We start from the raw sequence: 17,952 nt of genomic DNA, 5'->3' as shown, positions 1-17,952 counted from the left end.
CATAAACTGCGGGATGCTGCACAATTGAGTTTCAGCTGCCCCCGAGACCCTAATCTGCTCTAAACAACTTTCTAAACCTACCCCTTTGTCTTCCTTTTCTTGTCAGGAAGCGGTACACCAAAACAAGCATGTCCAGTTGCCGAAACCCGGGATCGAACCAGGGACCTTTAGATCTTCAGTCTAACGCTCTCCCAACTGAGCTATTTCGGCCTGTTGTGCTAACTGTTGCCTACAATTGTGGGGTACCATGTGCTGGTGTGAAGGGATGCTATTGATGAGTGAAATTTTTATGTCGTTGCATGTTGCCGGAAAAGAAAACAGGCAGCAAGATCCTTGACTTTGTTCCAGATGAAACTAAGCAACCACTCTGTTATGACCAACAGGCACATGGGAAGCGAAAGAATCAAACACGCACTAGCCTGATTAACAGGATAGACAAACAATCACACATAATGGGATCTTTGTTAAAACTACAATGCTTGCCGAAAGCCGGGATCTTTAGATCTTAAGTCTAACGCTCTCCCAACTGAGCTATTTCGGCCTGTTGTGCTAACTGTTGCCTACAATTGAGGGGTACCATGTGCTGGTGTGAAGGGATGTTATTGATGAGTCAAATTTTTTGATGTCGTTGCATGTTGCCGGAAAAGAAAACAGGCAGCAAGATCCTTGACTTTGTTCCAGGTGAAACTAAGCAACCACTCTGTTATGACCAACAGGCACATGGGAAGCGAAAGAATCAAACACGCACTAGCCTGATTAACAGGATAGACAAACAATCACATGTAGTGGGATCTTTGTTAAAACTACAACGCTTGCCAAAACCCGGGATCGAAACAGGGACCTTTAGATCTTCAGTCTAACGCTCTCCCAACTGAGCTATTTCAGCCTGTTGTGCTAATTGTTGCCTACAATTGTGGTGTACCATGTGCTGGTGTGAAAAGATGCTATTGATGAGTGAAATTTTTATGTCGTTGCATGTTGCCGGAAAAGAAAACAGGCAGCAAGATCCTTGACTTTGTTCCAGGTGAAACTAAGCAACCACTCTGTTATGACCAACAGGCACATGGGAAGCGAAAGAATCAAACACGCACTAGCCTGATTAACAGGATAGACAATCACACGTAGTGGGATCTTTGTTAAAACTACAACGCTTGCCGAAACCCGGGATCGAACCAGGGACCTTTAGATCTTCAGTCTAACGCTCTCCCAACTGAGCTATTTTGGCACTCTGCAGTTTGTGTGGCCAGAAGTCACGTGGCACCATGCGTCGACACGAAGGCATCATAGAGCCCTTAAAGGAGATTTATAGTCACAGCATTCACTTCTATTTTATAACATCAGCATTGTACCCGCAGTAAAAACAATAGTTATTTTTGACAATCAAATATAAGCTCGGTTCAAAAATCTCCTTTCATGTTGTGATTGTTGCCTGTCTGCTGGCCTGTCTGCTGGCCGTCTATTTTACTTTCAGTTTCTAAGGACTACACATCAAAAAAGTTCTACTTGCTTTCATCAAGTTGTCTAAGGCTAGCTTTGGGATTGTCATGACTTTTACTATCTTTCAAAGCCGGCTAGGTCTTGTTCCCACCGGTTTCATTGGTATATTGCAGGTGAGGGCTTCAAAAATGCAACATGCTGGACTTTATTTCCTGAGGTTCTGCAGCGCTATGAGTATTGGTGTACAATCTTTTGACATGTCCTTGCACATTGACTGAGAAAAGCATAAACTGCGGGATGCTGCACAATTGAGTTTCAGCTGCCCCCGAGACCCTAATCTGCTCTAAACAACTTTCTAAACCTACCCCTTTGTCTTCCTTTTCTTGTCAGGAAGCGGTACACCAAAACAAGCATGTCCAGTTGCCGAAACCCAGGATCGAACCAGGGACCTTTAGATCTTCAGTCTAACGCTCTCCCAACTGAGCTATTTCGGCCTGTTGTGCTAACTGTTGCCTACAATTGTGGGGTACCATGTGCTGGTGTGAAGGGATGCTATTGATGAGTGAAATTTTTATGTCGTTGCATGTTGCCGGAAAAGAAAACAGGCAGCAAGATCCTTGACTTTGTTCCAGATGAAACTAAGCAACCACTCTGTTATGACCAACAGGCACATGGGAAGCGAAAGAATCAAACACGCACTAGCCTGATTAACAGGATAGACAAACAATCACACATAATGGGATCTTTGTTAAAACTACAACGCTTGCCGAAACCCGGGATCGAACCAGGGACCTTTAGATCTTCAGTCTAACGCTCTCCCAACTGAGCTATTTTGGCACACTACAGTTTGTGTGGCCAGAAGTCACGTGGCACCATGCGTCGACACGAAGGCATCATAGAGCCCTTAAAGGAGATTTATAGTCACAGCATTCACTTCTATTTTATAACATCAGCATTGTACCCGCAGTAAAAACAATAGTTATTTTTGACAATCAAATATAAGCTCGGTTCAAAAATCTCCTTTCATGTTGTGATTGTTGCCTGTCTGCTGGCTGTCTATTTCCAGAACTTCCTGGATTTCCAGCATAATTTGCAGTTTCTCCTCTGCTGTTTACTTTCAGTTTCTAAGGACTACACATGAAAAAAGTTCTACTTGCTTTCATCAAGTTGTCTAAGGCTAGCTTTGGGATTGTCATGACTTTTACTATCTTTCAAAGCCGGCTAGGTCTTGTTCCCACCGGTTTCATTGGTATATTGCAGGTGAGGGCTTCAAAAATGCAACATGCTGGACTTTATTTCCTGAGGTTCTGCAGCGCTATGAGTATTGGTGTAAAATCTTTTGACATGTCCTTGCACATTGACTGAGAAAAGCATAAACTGCGGGATGCTGCACAATTGAGTTTCAGCTGCCCCCGAGACCCTAATCTGCTCTAAACAACTTTCTAAACCTTCCCCTTGGTCTTCCTTTTCTTGTCAGGAAGCGGTACACCAAAACAAGCATGTCCAGTTGCCGAAACCCGGGATCAAACCAGGGACCTTTAGATCTTCAGTCTAACGCTCTCCCAACTGAGCTATTTCGGCCTGTTGTGCTAACTGTTGCCTACAATTGTGAGGTACCATGTGCTGGTGTGCAGGGATGCTATTGATGAGTGAAATTTTTATATCGATGCATGTTGCCGGAAAAGAAAACAGGCAGCAAGATCCTTGACTTTGTTCCAGGTGAAACTAAGCAACCACTCTGTTATGACCAACAGGCACATGGTAAGCGAAAGAATCAAACACGCACTAGCCTGATTAACAGGATAGATAAACAATCGCACGTAGTGGGATCTTTGTTAAAACTACAATGCTTGCCGAAACCCGGGATCGAGCCAGGGACCTTTAGATCTTCAGCCTAACGCTCTCCCAACTGAGCTGTTTCAGTCTGTTGTGCTAGCTGTTGCCTACAATTGTGGGGTATCATGTGCTGGTGTGAAGGGATGCTATTGATGAGTGAAATTTTTATGTCGTTGCATGTTGCCGGAAAAGAAAACAGGCAGCAAGATCCTTGACTTTGTTCCAGATGAAACTAAGCAACCACTCTGTTATGACCAACAGGCACATGGGAAGCGAAAGAATCAAACACGCACTAGCCTGATTAACAGGATAGACAAACAATCACACATAGTGGGATCTTTGTTAAAACTACAATGCTTGCCGAAAGCCGGGATCTTTAGATCTTCAGTCTAACGCTCTCCCAACTGAGCTATTTCGGCCTGTTGTGCTAACTGTTGCCTACAATTGACGGGTACCATGTGCTGGTGTGAAGGGATGCTATTGATGAGTGAAATTTTTTGATGTCGTTGCATGTTGCCGGAAAAGAAAACAGGCAGCAAGATCCTTGACTTTGTTCCAGGTGAAACTAAGCAACCACTCTGTTATGACCAACAGGCACATGGGAAGCGAAAGAATCAAACACGCACTAGCCTGATTAACAGGATAGACAAACAATCACACGTAGTGGGATCTTTGTTAAAACTACAACGCTTGCCGAAACCCGGGATCGAACCTTTAGATCTTCAGTCTAACGCTCTCCCAACTGAGCTATTTTGGCACTCTGCAGTTTGTGTGGCCAGAAGTCACGTGGCACCATGCGTCGACACGAAGGCATCATAGAGCCCTTAAAGGAGATTTATAGTCACAGCATTCACTTCTATTTTATAACATCAGCATTGTACCCGCAGTAAAAACAATAGTTATTTTTGACAATCAAATATAAGCTCGGTTCAAAAATCTCCTTTCATGTTGTGATTGTTGCCTGTCTGCTGGCCGTCTATTTCCAGAACTTCCTGGATTTCCAGCATAATTTGCAGTTTCTCCTCTGCTGTTTACTTTCAGTTTCTAAGGACTACACATCAAAAAAGTTCTACTTGCTTTCATCAAGTTGTCTAAGGCTAGCTTTGGGATTGTCATGACTTTTACTATCTTTCAAAGCCGGCTAGGTCTTGTTCCCACCGGTTTCATTGGTATATTGCAGGTGAGGGCTTCAAAAATGCAACATGCTGGACTTTATTTCCTGAGGTTCAGAGGCGCTATGAGTATTGGTGTACAATCTTTTGACATGTCCTTGCACATTGACTGAGAAAAGCATAAACTGCGGGATGCTGCACAATTGAGTTTCAGCTGCCCCCGAGACCCTAATCTGCTCTAAACAACTTTCTAAACCTACCCCTTTGTCTTCCTTTTCTTGTCAGGAAGCGGTACACCAAAACAAGCATGTCCAGTTGCCGAAACCCAGGATCAAACCAGGGACCTTTAGATCTTCAGTCTAACGCTCTCCCAACTGAGCTATTTCGGCCTGTTGTGCTAACTGTTGCCTACAATTGTGGGGTACCATGTTCTGGTGTGAAGGGATGCTATTGATGAGTGAAATTTTTATGTCGTTGCATGTTGCCGGAAAAGAAAACAGGCAGCAAGATCCTTGACTTTGTTCCAGATGAAACTAAGCAACCACTCTGTTATGACCAACAGGCACATGGGAAGCGAAAGAATCAAACACGCACTAGCCTGATTAAAAGGACAGATAAACAATCACACATAGTGGGATCTTTGTTAAAACTACAATGCTTGCCGAAAGCCGGGATCTTTAGATCTTCAGTCTAACGCTCTCCCAACTGAGCTATTTCGGCCTGTTGTGCTAACTGTTGCCTACAATTGAGGGGTACCATGTGCTGGTGTGAAGGGATGTTATTGATGAGTGAAATTTTTTGATGTTGTTGCATGTTGCCGGAAAAGAAAACAGGCAGCAAGATCCTTGACTTTGTTCCAGGTGAAACTAAGCAACCACTCTGTTATGACCAACAGGCACATGGGAAGCGAAAGAATCAAACACGCACTAGCCTGATTAACAGGATAGACAATCACACGTAGTGGGATCTTTGTTAAAACTACAACGCTTGCCGAAACCCGGGATCGAACCAGGTACCTTTAGATCTTCGGTCTAACGCTCTCCCAACTGAGCTATTTTGGCACTCTGCAGTTTGTGTGGCCAGAAGTCACGTGGCACCATGCGTCGACACGAAGGCATCATAGAGCCCTTAAAGGAGATTTATAGTCACAGCATTCACTTCTATTTTATAACATCAGCATTGTACCCGCAGTAAAAACAATAGTTATTTTTGACAATCAAATATAAGCTCGGTTCAAAAATCTCCTTTCATGTTGTGATTGTTGCCTGTCTGCTGGCCGTCTATTTCCAGAACTTCCTGGATTTCCAGCATAATTTGCAGTTTCTCCTCTGCTGTTTACTTTCAGTTTCTAAGGACTACACATCAAAAAAGTTCTACTTGCTTTCATCAAGTTGTCTAAGGCTAGCTTTGGGATTGTCATGACTTTTACTATCTTTCAAAGCCGGCTAGGTCTTGTTCCCACCGGTTTCATTGGTATATTGCAGGTGAGGGCTTCAAAAATGCAACATGCTGGACTTTATTTCCTGAGGTTCTGCAGCACTATGAGTATTGGTGTACAATCTTTTGACATGTCCTTGCACATTGACTGAGAAAAGCATAAACTGCGGGATGCTGCACAATTGAGTTTCAGCAGCCCCCGAGACCCTAATCTGCTCTAAACAACTTTCTAAACCTACCCCTTTGTCTTCCTTTTCTTGTCAGGAAGCGGTACACCAAAACAAGCATGTCCAGTTGCCGAAACCCGGGATCGAACCAGGGACCTTTAGATCTTCAGTCTAACGCTCTCCCAACTGAGCTATTTCGGCCTGTTGTGCTAAATGTTGCCTACAATTGTGGGGTACCATGTGCTGGTGTGAAGGGATGCTATTGATGAGTGAAATTTTTATGTCGTTGCATGTTGCCGGAAAAGAAAAAAGGCAGCAAGATCCTTGACTTTGTTCCAGATGAAACTAAGCAACCACTCTGTTATGACCAACAGGTACATGGGAAGCGAAAGAATCAAACACGCACTAGCCTGATTAACAGGATAGACAAACAATCACACATAGTGGGATCTTTGTTAAAACTACAATGCTTGCCGAATCCCAGGATCGAACCAGGGACCTTTAGATCTTCAGTCTAACGCTCTCCCAACTGAGCTATTTTGGCACTCTGCAGTTTGTGTGGCCAGAAGTCACGTGGCACCATGCGTCGACACGAAGGCATCATAGAGCCCTTAAAGGAGATTTATAGTCACAGCATTCACTTCTATTTTATAACATCAGCATTGTACCCGCAGTAAAAACAATAGTTATTTTTGACAATCAAATATAAGCTCGGTTCAAAAATCTCCTTTCATGTTGTGATTGTTGCCTGTCTGCTGGCCGTCTATTTCCACAACTTCCTGGATTTCAAGCATAATTTGCAGTTTCTCCTCTGCTGTTTACTTTCAGTTTCTAAGGACTACACATCAAAAAAGTTCTACTTGCTTTCATCAAGTTGTCTAAGGCTAACTTTGGCATTGTCATGACTTTTACTATCTTTCAAAGCCGGCTAGGTCTTGTTCCCACCAGTTTCATTGGTATATTGCAGGTGAGGGCTGCAAAAATGCAACATGCTGGACTTTATTTCCTGAGGTTCTGCAGCGCTATCAGTATTGGTGTACAATCTTCTGACATGTCCTTGCACATTGACTGAGAAAAGCATAAACTGCGCAATGCTGCACAATTGCGTTTCAGCTGCCCCCGAGACCCTAATCTGCTCTAAACAACTTTCTAAACATTCCCCTTGGTCTTCCTTTTCTTTTCAGGAAGCAGTACACCAAAACAAGCATGTGCAGTTGCCAAAATCCAGGATCGAACCAGGGACCTTTAGATCTTCAGTCTAACGCTCGCCCAACTGAGCTATTTCAGCCTGTTGTGCTAACTGTTGCCTACAATTGTGGGGTACCATGTGCTGGTGTGAAGGGATGCTATTGATGAGTGAAATTTTTATGTCGTTGCATGTTGCCGGAAATGAAAACAGGCAGCAAGATCCTTGACTTTGTTCCAGGTGAAACTAAGCAACCACTCTGTTATGACCAACAGGCACATGGGAAGTGAAAGAATCAAACACGCACTAGCCTGATTAACAGGATAGACAAACAATCACACGTAGTGGGATCTTTGTTAAAACTACAACGCTTGCCGAAACCCGGGACCTTTAGATCTTCAGTCTAACGCTCTCCCAACTGAGCTATTTCGGCCTGTCGTGCTAACTGTTGCCTACAATTGTGGGGTACCATGTGCTGGTGTGAAGGGATGCTATTGATGAGTGAAATTTTTATGTTGTTGCATGTTGCCGGAAAAGAAAACAGGCAGCAAGATCCTTGACTTTGTTCCAGGTGAAACTAAGCAACCACTCTGTTATGACCAACAGGCACATGGGAAGCGAAAGAATCAAACACGCACTAGCCTGATTAACAGGATAGACAAACAATCACACGTAGTGGGATCTTTGTTAAAACTACAATGCTTGCCGAAAGCCGGGATCTTTAGATCTTCAGTCTAATGCTCTCCCAACTGAGCTATTTTGGCCTGTTGTGCTAACTGTTGCCTACAATTGAGGGGTACCATGTGCTGGTGTGAAGGGATGTTATTGATGAGTGAAATTTTTTGATGTCGTTGCATGTTGCCGGAAAAGAAAACAGGCAGCAAGATCCTTGACTTTGTTCCAGGTGAAACTAAGCAACCACTCTGTTATGACCAACAGGCACATGGGAAGCGAAAGAATCAAACACGCACTAGCCTGATTAACAGGATAGACAAACAATCACATGTAGTGGGATCTTTGTTAAAACTACAACGCTTGCCAAAACCCAGGATCGAAACAGGGACCTTTAGATCTTCAGGCTAACGCTCTCCCAACTGAGCTATTTCAGCCTGTTGTGCTAATTGTTGCCTACAATTGTGGGGTACCATGTGCTGGTGTGAAGGGATGCTATTGATGAGTGAAATTTTTATGTCGTTGCATGTTGCCGGAAAAGAAAAAAGGCAGCAAGATCCTTGACTTTGTTCCAGATGAAACTAAGCAACCACTCTGTTATGACCAACAGGCACATGGGAAGCGAAAGAATCAAACACGCACTAGCCTGATTAACAGGATAGACAATCACACGTAGTGGGATCTTTGTTAAAACTACAACGCTTGCCGAAACCCAGGATCGAACCAGGGACCTTTAGATCTTCAGTCTAACGCTCTCCCAACTGAGCTATTTTGGCACTCTGCAGTTTGTGTGGCCAGAAGTCACGTGGCACCATGCGTCGACACGAAGGCATCATAGAGCCCTTAAAGGAGATTTATAGTCACAGCATTCACTTCTATTTTATAACATCAGCATTGTACCCGCAGTAAAAACAATAGTTATTTTTGACAATCAAATATAAGCTCGGTTCAAAAATCTCCTTTCATGTTGTGATTGTTGCCTGTCTGCTGGCCGTCTATTTCCAGAACTTCCTGGATTTCCAGCATAATTTGCAGTTTCTCCTCTGCTGTTTACTTTCAGTTTCTAAGGACTACACATCAAAAAAGTTCTACTTTCTTTCATCAAGTTGTCTAAGGCTAGCTTTGGGATTGTCATGACTTTTACTATCTTTCAAAGCCGGCTAGGTCTTGTTCCCACCGGTTTCATTGGTATATTGCAGGTGAGGGCTTCAAAAATGCAACATGCTGGACTTTATTTCCTGAGGTTCTGCAGCGCTATGAGTATTGGTGTACAATCTTTTGACATGTCCTTGCACATTGACTGAGAAAAGCATAAACTGCGGGATGCTGCACAATTGAGTTTCAGCTGCCCCCGAGACCCTAATCTGCTCTAAACAACTTTCTAAACTTTCCCCTTGGTCTTCCTTTTCTTGTCAGGAAGCGGTACACCAAAACAAGCATGTCCAATTGCCGAAACCCAGGATCTAACCAGGGACCTTTAGATCTTCAGTCTAACGCTCTCCCAACTGAGCTATTTCGGCCTGTTATGCTAACTGCTGCCTACAATTGTGAGGTACCATGTGCTGGTGTGCAGGGATGCTATTGATGAGTGAAATTTTTATGTCGTTGCATGTTGCCGGAAAAGAAAACAGGCAGCAAGATCCTTGACTTTGTTCCAGGTGAAACTAAGCAACCACTCTGTTATGACCAACAGGCACATGGTAAGCGAAAGAATCAAACACGCACTAGCCTGATTAACAGGATAGATAAACATTCACACGTAGTGGGATCTTTGTTAAAACTACAATGCTTGCCGAAACCTGGGATCGAACCAGGGACCTTTAGATCTTCAGTCTAACGCTCTCCCAACTGAGCTGTTTCAACCTGTTGTGCTAGCTGTTGCCTACAATTGTGGGGTATCATGTGCTGGTGTGAAGGGATGCTATTGATGAGTGAAATTTTTATGTCGTTGCATGTTGCCGGAAAAGAAAACAGGCAGCAAGATCCTTGACTTTGTTCCAGATGAAACTAAGCAACCACTCTGTTATGACCAACAGGCACATGGGAAGCGAAAGAATCAAACACGCACTAGCCTGATTAACAGGATAGACAAACAATCACACATAGTGGGATCTTTGTTAAAACTACAATGCTTGCCGAAAGCCGGGATCTTTAGATCTTCAGTCTAACGCTCTCCCAACTGAGCTATTTCGGCCTGTTGTGCTAACTGTTGCCTACAATTGAGGGGTACCATGTGCTGGTGTGAAGGGATGCTATTGATGAGTGAAATTTTTTGATGTCGTTGCATGTTGCCGGAAAAGAAAACAGGCAGCAAGATCCTTGACTTTGTTCCAGGTGAAACTAAGCAACCACTCTGTTATGACCAACAGGCACATGGGAAGCGAAAGAATCAAACACGCAGTAGCCTGATTAACAGGATAGACAATCACACGTAGTGGGATCTTTGTTAAAACTACAACGCTTGCCAAAACCCGGGATCGAACCAGGGACCTTTAGACTAACGCTCTCCCAACTGAGCTATTTTGGCACTCTGCAGTTTGTGTGGCCAGAAGTCACGTGGCACCATGCGTCGACACGAAGGCATCATAGAGCCCTTAAAGGAGATTTATAGTCACAGCATTCACTTCTATTTTATAACATCAGCATTGTACCCGCAGTAAAAACAATAGTTATTTTTGACAATCAAATATAAGCTCGGTTCAAAAATCTCCTTTCATGTTGTGATTGTTGCCTGTCTGCTGGCCGTCTATTTCCAGAACTTCCTGGATTTCCAGCATAATTTGCAGTTTCTCCTCTGCTGTTTACTTTCAGTTTCTAAGGACTACACATCAAAAAAGTTCTACTTGCTTTCATCAAGTTGTCTAAGGCTAGCTTTGGGATTGTCATGACTTTTACTATCTTTCAAAGCCGGCTAGGTCTTGTTCCCACCGGTTTCATTGGTATATTGCAGGTGAGGGCTTCAAAAATGCAACATGCTGGACTTTATTTCCTGAGGTTCTGCAGCGCTATGAGTATTGGTGTACAACCTTTTGACATGTCCTTGCACATTGACTGAGAAAAGCATAAACTGCGGGATGCTGCACAATTGAGTTTCAGCTGCCCCCGAGACCCTAATCTGCTCTAAACAACTTTCTAAACCTTCCCCTTGGTCTTCCTTTTCTTGTCAGGAAGCGGTACACCAAAACAAGCATGTCCAGTTGCTGAAACCCGGGATCGAACCAGGGACCTTTAGATCTTCAGTCTAACGCTCTCCCAACTGAGCTATTTCAGCCTGTTGAGCTAACTGTTGCCTACAATTGTGAGGTACCATGTGCTGGTGTGCAGGGATGCTATTGATGAGTGAAATTTTTATGTCGTTGCATGTTGCCGGAAAAAAAAACAGGCAGCAAGATCCTTGACTTTGTTCCAGGTGAAACTAAGCAACCACTCTGTTATGACCAACAGGCACATGGTAAGCGAAAGAATCAAACACGCACTAGCCTGATTAACAGGATAGATAAACAATCGCACGTAGTGGGATCTTTGTTAAAACTCCAATGCTTGCCGAAACCCAGGATCGAACCAGGGACCTTGAGATCTTCAGCCTAACGCTCTCCCAACTGATCTGTTTCAGCCTGTTGTGCTAACTGTTGCCTACAATTGTGGGGTATCATGTGCTGGTGTGAAGGGATGCTATTGATGAGTGAAATTTTTATGTCGTTGCATGTTGCCGGAAAAGAAAACAGGCAGCAAGATCCTTGACTTTGTTCCAGATGAAACTAAGCAACCACTCTGTTATGACCAACAGGCACATGGGAAGCGAAAGAATCAAACACGCACTAGCCTGATTAACAGGATAGACAAACAATCACACATAGTGGGATCTTTGTTAAAACTACAATGCTTGCCGAAAGCCGGGATCTTTAGATCTTCAGTCTAACGCTCTCCCAACTGAGCTATTTCGGCCAGTGGTGCTAACTGTTGTCTACAATTGTGAGGTACCATGTGCTGGTGTGCAGGGATGCTATTGATGAGTGAAATTTTTATGTCGTTGCATGTTGCCGGAAAAGAAAACAGGCAGCAAGATCCTTGACTTTGTTCCAGGTGAAACTAAGCAACCACTCTGTTATGACCAACAGGCACATGGTAAGCGAAAGAATCAAACACGCACTAGCCTGATTAACAGGATAGATAAACAATCACACGTAGTGGGATCTTTGTTAAAACTACAATGCTTGCCGAAACCTGGGATCGATCCAGGGACCTTTAGATCTTCAGTCTAACGCTCTCCCAACTGAGCTGTTTCAACCTGTTGTGCTAGCTGTTGCCTACAATTGTGGGGTATCATGTGCTGGTGTGAAGGGATGCTATTGATGAGTGAAATTTTTATGTCGTTGCATGTTGCCGGAAAAGAAAACAGGCAGCAAGATCCTTGACTTTGTTCCAGATGAAACTAAGCAACCACTCTGTTATGACCAACAGGCACATGGGAAGCGAAAGAATCAAACACGCACTAGCCTGATTAACAGGATAGACAAACAATCACACATAGTGGGATCTTTGTTAAAACTACAATGCTTGCCGAAAGCCGGGATCTTTAGATCTTCAGTCTAACGCTCTCCCAACTGAGCTATTTCGGCCTGTTGTGCTAACTGTTGCCTACAATTGAGGGGTACCATGTGCTGGTGTGAAGGGATGCTATTGATGAGTGAAATTTTTTGATGTCGTTGCATGTTGCCGGAAAAGAAAACAGGCAGCAAGATCCTTGACTTTGTTCCAGGTGAAACTAAGCAACCACTCTGTTATGACCAACAGGCACATGGGAAGCGAAAGAATCAAACACGCAGTAGCCTGATTAACAGGATAGACAATCACACGTAGTGGGATCTTTGTTAAAACTACAACGCTTGCCGAAACCCGGGATCGAACCAGGGACCTTTAGATCTTCAGTCTAACGCTCTCCCAACTGAGCTATTTTGGCACTCTGCAGTTTGTGTGGCCAGAAGTCACGTGGCACCATGCGTCGACACGAAGGCATCATAGAGCCCTTAAAGGAGATTTATAGTCACAGCATTCACTTCTATTTTATAACATCAGCATTGTACCCGCAGTAAAAACAATAGTTATTTTTGACAATCAAATATAAGCTCGGTTCAAAAATCTCCTTTCATGTTGTGATTGTTGCCTGTCTGCTGGCTGTCTATTTCCAGAACTTCCTGGATTTCCAGCATAATTTGCAGTTTCTCCTCTGCTGTTTACTTTCAGTTTCTAAGGACTACACATCAAAAAAGTTCTACTTGCTTTCATCAAGTTGTCTAAGGCTAGCTTTGGGATTGTCATGACTTTTACTATCTTTCAAAGCCGGCTAGGTCTTGTTCCCACCGGTTTCATTGGTATATTGCAGGTGAGGGCTTCAAAAATGCAACATGCTGGACTTTATTTCCTGAGGTTCTGCAGCGCTATGAGTATTGGTGTACAATCTTTTGACATGTCCTTGCACATTGACTGAGAAAAGCATAAACTGCGGGATGCTGCACAATTGAGTTTCAGCTGCCCCCGAGACCCTAATCTGCTCTAAACAACTTTCTAAACCTTCCCCTTGGTCTTCCTTTTCTTGTCAGGAAGCGGTACACCAAAACAAGCATGTCCAGTTGCCGAAACCCGGGATCGAACCAGGGACCTTTAGATCTTCAGTCTAACGCTCTCCCAACTGAGCTATTTCGGCCTGTTGTGCTAACGGTTGCCTACAATTGTGAGGTACCATGTGCTGGTGTGCAGGGATGCTATTAATGAGTGAAATTTTTATGTCGTTGCATGTTGCCGGAAAAGAAAACAGGCAGCAAGATCCTTGACTTTGTTCCAGGTGAAACTAAGCAACCACTCTGTTATGACCAACAGGCACATGGTAAGCGAAAGAATCAAACACGCACTAGCCTGATTAACAGGATAGATAAACAATCGCACGTAGTGGGATCTTTGTTAAAACTACAATGCTTGCCGAAACCCGGGATCGAACCAGGGACCTTTAGATCTTCAGTCTAACGCTCTCCCAACTGAGCTATTTTGGCACACTGCAGTTTGTGTGGCCAGAAGTCATGTGGCACCATGCGTCGACACGAAGGCATCATAGAGCCCTTAAAGGAGATTTATAGTCACAGCATTCACTTCTATTTTATAACATCAGCATTGTACCCGCAGTAAAAACAATAGTTATTTTTGACAATCAAATATAAGCTCGGTTCAAAAATCTCCTTTCATGTTGTGATTGTTGCCTGTCTGCTGGCCGTCTATTTCCAGAACTTCCTGGATTTCCAGCATAATTTGCAGTTTCTCCTCTGCTGTTTACTTTCAGTTTCTAAGGACTACACATCAAAAAAGTTCTACTTGCTTTCATCAAGTTGTCTAAGGCTAGCTTTGGGATTGTCATGACTTTTACTATCTTTCAAAGCCGGCTAGGTCTTGTTCCCACCGGTTTCATTGGTATATTGCAGGTGAGGGCTTCAAAAATGCAACATGCTGGACTTTATTTCCTGAGGTTCTGCAGCGCTATGAGTATTGGTGTACAATCTTTTGACATGTCCTTGCACATTGACTGAGAAAAGCATAAACTGCGGGATGCTGCACAATTGAGTTTCAGCTGCCCCCGAGACCCTAATCTGCTCTAAACAACTTTCTAAACCTTCCCCTTGGTCTTCCTTTTCTTGTCAGGAAGCGGTACACCAAAACAAGCATGTGCAGTTGCCAAAACACGGGATCGAACCAAGGACCTTTAGATCTTCAATCTAACGCTCGCCAAACTGAGCTATTTTAGCCTGTTGTGCTAACTGTTGCCTACAATTGTGGGGTACCATGTGCTGGTGTGAAGGGATGCTATTGATGAGTGAAATTTTTATGTCGTTGCATGTTGCCGGAAAAGAAAACAGGCAGCAATATCCTTTACTTTGTTCCAGGTGAAACTAAGCAACCACTCTGTTATGACCAACAGGCACATGGGAAGTGAAGAATCAAACACGCACTAGCCTGATTAACAGGATAGATAAACAATCGCACGTAGTGGGATCTTTGTTAAAACTACAATGCTTGCCGAAACCCGGGATCGAACCAGGGACCTTTAGATCTTCATTCTAACGCTCTCCCAACTGAGCTGTTTCAGCCTGTTGTGCTAACTGTTGCCTACAATTGTGGGGTATCACGTGCTGGTGTGAAGGGATGCTATTGATGAGTGAAATTTTTATGTCGTTGCATGTTGCCGGAAAAGAAAACAGGCAGCAAGATCCTTGACTTTGTTCCAGATGAAACTAAGCAACCACTCTGTTATGACCAACAGGCACATGGGAAGCGAAAGAATCAAACACGCACTAGCCTGATTAACAGGATAGACAAACAATCACACATAGTGGGATCTTTGTTAAAACTACAATGCTTGCCGAAAGCCGGGATCTTTAGATCTTCAGTCTAACGCCCTCCCAACTGAGCTATTTCGGCCTGTTGTGCTAACTGTTGCCTACAATTGAGGGGTACCATGTGCTGGTGTGAAGGGATGCTATTGATGAGTGAAATTTTTTGATGTCGTTGCATGTTGCCGGAAAAGAAAACAGGCAGCAAGATCCTTGACTTTGTTCCAGGTGAAACTAAGCAACCACTCTGTTATGACCAACAGGCACATGGGAAGCGAAAGAATCAAACACGCACTAGCCTGATTAACAGGATAGACAATCACACGTAGTGGGATCTTTGTTAAAACTACAACGCTTGCCGAAACCCGGGATCGAACCAGGGACCTTTAGATCTTCAGACTAACGCTCTCCCAACTGAGCTATTTTGGCACTCTGCAGTTTGTGTGGCCAGAAGTCACGTGGCACCATGCGTCGACACGAAGGCATCATAGAGCCCTTAAAGGAGATTTATAGTCACAGCATTCACTTCTATTTTATAACATCAGCATTGTACCCGCAGTAAAAACAATAGTTATTTTTGACAATCAAATATAAGCTCGGTTCAAAAATCTCCTTTCATGTTGTGATTGTTGCCTGTCTGCTGGCCGTCTATTTCCAGAACTTCCTGGATTTCCAGCATAATTTGCAGTTTCTCCTCTGCTGTTTACTTTCAGTTTCTAAGGACTACACATCAAAAAAGTTCTACTTGCTTTCATCAAGTTGTCTAAGGCTAGCTTTGGGATTGTCATGACTTTTACTATCTTTCAAAGCCGGCTAGGTCTTGTTCCCACCGGTTTCATTGGTATATTGCAGGTGAGGGCTTCAAAAATGCAACATGCTGGACTTTATTTCCTGAGGTTCTGCAGCGCTATGAGTATTGGTGTACAATCTTTTGACATGTCCTTGCACATTGACTGAGAAAAGCATAAACTGCGGGATGCTGCACAATTGAGTTTCAGCTGCCCCCGAGACCCTAATCTGCTCTAAACCAGTGTTTCCTGTCGCATCATGGCAGCATACACGTTGGGTTGTGACTCCGCCTCCACAACCTGATAGGACCACATAGCTATAAATTAGAGAGCAGGCACCTGCCCCAGTATTCTCTTATTTTTCCTCACCTGTCAGGACGCACGGATCAGCACCCCCTTACCGCTTCGCCCCAGCCAGGTTCTAGCCTCTCCTGGGTGGAAGTCCTTCTTGTACAGCCTCTAAATGAGCTAAATGGAAGGAGCCCCACTCTGGTGGTCTCAGGGGCACTCATCTCATCTTAAACTGTTGCCAGAAGACAAGCCTTAAACAGGCTTCAAGTGCAAACAGCCCGCAAAAGCCTTAAACAGGCTTGCTGGAGGATTGGCCAGGGAACCATCTATATGGCCTCAAGAAAGTAAGCCTTAAACAGGCTTCATTGTGTGCAGCGGTCTCCATGTTCCCCCCCCTCTTCCCCTCTCCCTTTCCGGCATACCTGGGGTGTCCTGCTGGGCTCTGTGGTCCATGCAGTGCTGTGGGGGACCGCCGAGCGTTCTCGGCGTCCTCGCGCATGCGCAGTACGGCTCTCTAGGCGCTGCTGAGCTGTTTTCCAGTCTCCAAGATGGCGCCGGGCGCCTCGCGGCGCTACTGCGCATGCGCGGGCGTCCGACGCTAATGGCAGCAGATTTAAAAACCACAGCATTGCTGTGGAAGCTGCTGATGGTTTCTGCACGCTATAGAAAGCCTGCCCTGCGATCCACAGCAAGAGAAAACGCTCTACAAGGTGGGTCTTAACCCCCCCCCTCCCCCCCCCCCCCCCCCCACCGTCCAGCTGAGTCAGCTTCTACATTGCTGCTTATCTTTTTCCTTGCAGGTTTCCAACCTATTCACCATGGAGACCGCTGCCCCAGCAGATCACCGCCAGCCGACTAGGTAAGGGGGGGAAGAAGTGGGTAAGTAAGAAGATTGAAAAAGAGAGCACTTCTAACGCTACCTAAATTGGTCAGCCCTACCAGGTCCTCAGGAACGTCTGCGTCAAGACATAGAGAATCCTCACGCAGGAGAAGTCGCTCTAGACACAGACGAAGCCGCTCAAGAGGAAGTCGCAGAAGAAGCCGCTCCAGATCACGTTCTCGGCATGGTCGATCCCGCCACAGAAGGTCGTCCTCACGTAGGCACCGCTCCCCTGCACGCCATGCCCGTCCTGCTGGAAACGCATGCTGGATCTGTGGTGCGGCGGCGCTTCCGGGTAAATTGGTCTGTCAGAGATGCCTAGAAGAGGCCACGAGAGAGAGAGCCTCAGAAGTCGGGGACTCAGCCCCTCAGGCCTCAATACCGGATGTGGATCTTTCCACCATTACCTCTCCAGCCCGGGCCAGCACATCAAAGGAGCAAGACTCCCTATCTGATAATGAAGGCCTGGAGGTGTCGGCAGGATTCGACTTTGGCCTCATAGAACCGTTTGTTAAATCGGTCAAGGAGGCAATAGGATGGGAGGAACCCCAGGATGTCCAGCCAAAGCAGAGAAAATATTTTCCGCAGCTTAAAAAGGAGCCTGAAACCTTTCCGTTCATTGATGAACTGGAGGATTTAATCAAAGAAGAGTGGCAGAGGCCAGAGAAAAAATCTAGTCTGAATAACAGACTCCAGAAACTGTACCCACTCAAGGAACCTAAAGTGAACCCTCTGGTACCCCCTCCGGTAGTGGACGCATCCTTAATGCG

At 44.8% G+C, this 17,952-nt stretch overlaps 16 non-coding genes across 16 annotated transcripts; all 16 read right to left on the bottom strand.

Moving 5' to 3' along the window:
• Positions 1–137: 137 nt before the first annotated feature.
• On the bottom strand, positions 138–210 carry TRNAF-GAA (transfer RNA phenylalanine (anticodon GAA)). Its single transcript has one exon. It is a non-coding gene; the product is annotated as a tRNA-Phe (tRNA).
• Positions 211–813: 603 nt separating this feature from the next.
• On the bottom strand, positions 814–886 carry TRNAF-GAA (transfer RNA phenylalanine (anticodon GAA)). Its single transcript has one exon. It is a non-coding gene; the product is annotated as a tRNA-Phe (tRNA).
• Positions 887–1,152: 266 nt separating this feature from the next.
• Positions 1,153–1,225, bottom strand: TRNAF-GAA (transfer RNA phenylalanine (anticodon GAA)). Its single transcript has one exon. It is a non-coding gene; the product is annotated as a tRNA-Phe (tRNA).
• A 633-nt stretch (positions 1,226–1,858) lies between these two features.
• On the bottom strand, positions 1,859–1,931 carry TRNAF-GAA (transfer RNA phenylalanine (anticodon GAA)). Its single transcript has one exon. It is a non-coding gene; the product is annotated as a tRNA-Phe (tRNA).
• Positions 1,932–2,201: 270 nt separating this feature from the next.
• TRNAF-GAA (transfer RNA phenylalanine (anticodon GAA)) lies at positions 2,202–2,274 on the bottom strand. Its single transcript has one exon. It is a non-coding gene; the product is annotated as a tRNA-Phe (tRNA).
• A 671-nt stretch (positions 2,275–2,945) lies between these two features.
• TRNAF-GAA (transfer RNA phenylalanine (anticodon GAA)) lies at positions 2,946–3,018 on the bottom strand. Its single transcript has one exon. It is a non-coding gene; the product is annotated as a tRNA-Phe (tRNA).
• Positions 3,019–4,701: 1,683 nt separating this feature from the next.
• TRNAF-GAA (transfer RNA phenylalanine (anticodon GAA)) lies at positions 4,702–4,774 on the bottom strand. Its single transcript has one exon. It is a non-coding gene; the product is annotated as a tRNA-Phe (tRNA).
• Positions 4,775–5,373: 599 nt separating this feature from the next.
• Positions 5,374–5,446, bottom strand: TRNAF-GAA (transfer RNA phenylalanine (anticodon GAA)). The gene has a single exon. It is a non-coding gene; the product is annotated as a tRNA-Phe (tRNA).
• Positions 5,447–6,117: 671 nt separating this feature from the next.
• On the bottom strand, positions 6,118–6,190 carry TRNAF-GAA (transfer RNA phenylalanine (anticodon GAA)). The gene has a single exon. It is a non-coding gene; the product is annotated as a tRNA-Phe (tRNA).
• Positions 6,191–8,550: 2,360 nt separating this feature from the next.
• TRNAF-GAA (transfer RNA phenylalanine (anticodon GAA)) lies at positions 8,551–8,623 on the bottom strand. Its single transcript has one exon. It is a non-coding gene; the product is annotated as a tRNA-Phe (tRNA).
• Positions 8,624–9,294: 671 nt separating this feature from the next.
• Positions 9,295–9,367, bottom strand: TRNAF-GAA (transfer RNA phenylalanine (anticodon GAA)). The gene has a single exon. It is a non-coding gene; the product is annotated as a tRNA-Phe (tRNA).
• A 1,678-nt stretch (positions 9,368–11,045) lies between these two features.
• Positions 11,046–11,118, bottom strand: TRNAF-GAA (transfer RNA phenylalanine (anticodon GAA)). The gene has a single exon. It is a non-coding gene; the product is annotated as a tRNA-Phe (tRNA).
• A 1,616-nt stretch (positions 11,119–12,734) lies between these two features.
• Positions 12,735–12,807, bottom strand: TRNAF-GAA (transfer RNA phenylalanine (anticodon GAA)). Its single transcript has one exon. It is a non-coding gene; the product is annotated as a tRNA-Phe (tRNA).
• A 671-nt stretch (positions 12,808–13,478) lies between these two features.
• On the bottom strand, positions 13,479–13,551 carry TRNAF-GAA (transfer RNA phenylalanine (anticodon GAA)). Its single transcript has one exon. It is a non-coding gene; the product is annotated as a tRNA-Phe (tRNA).
• A 270-nt stretch (positions 13,552–13,821) lies between these two features.
• On the bottom strand, positions 13,822–13,894 carry TRNAF-GAA (transfer RNA phenylalanine (anticodon GAA)). Its single transcript has one exon. It is a non-coding gene; the product is annotated as a tRNA-Phe (tRNA).
• Positions 13,895–15,579: 1,685 nt separating this feature from the next.
• TRNAF-GAA (transfer RNA phenylalanine (anticodon GAA)) lies at positions 15,580–15,652 on the bottom strand. Its single transcript has one exon. It is a non-coding gene; the product is annotated as a tRNA-Phe (tRNA).
• Between the last annotated feature and the right edge of the window lie 2,300 nt (positions 15,653–17,952).

The sequence above is a fragment of the Aquarana catesbeiana genome, linkage group LG04 (assembly GCF_042186555.1).
Source record: "Aquarana catesbeiana isolate 2022-GZ linkage group LG04, ASM4218655v1, whole genome shotgun sequence".
In the NCBI taxonomy this organism is placed as follows: domain Eukaryota; kingdom Metazoa; phylum Chordata; class Amphibia; order Anura; family Ranidae; genus Aquarana; species Aquarana catesbeiana.
This window is presented reverse-complemented; position numbering and strand designations above follow the sequence as displayed.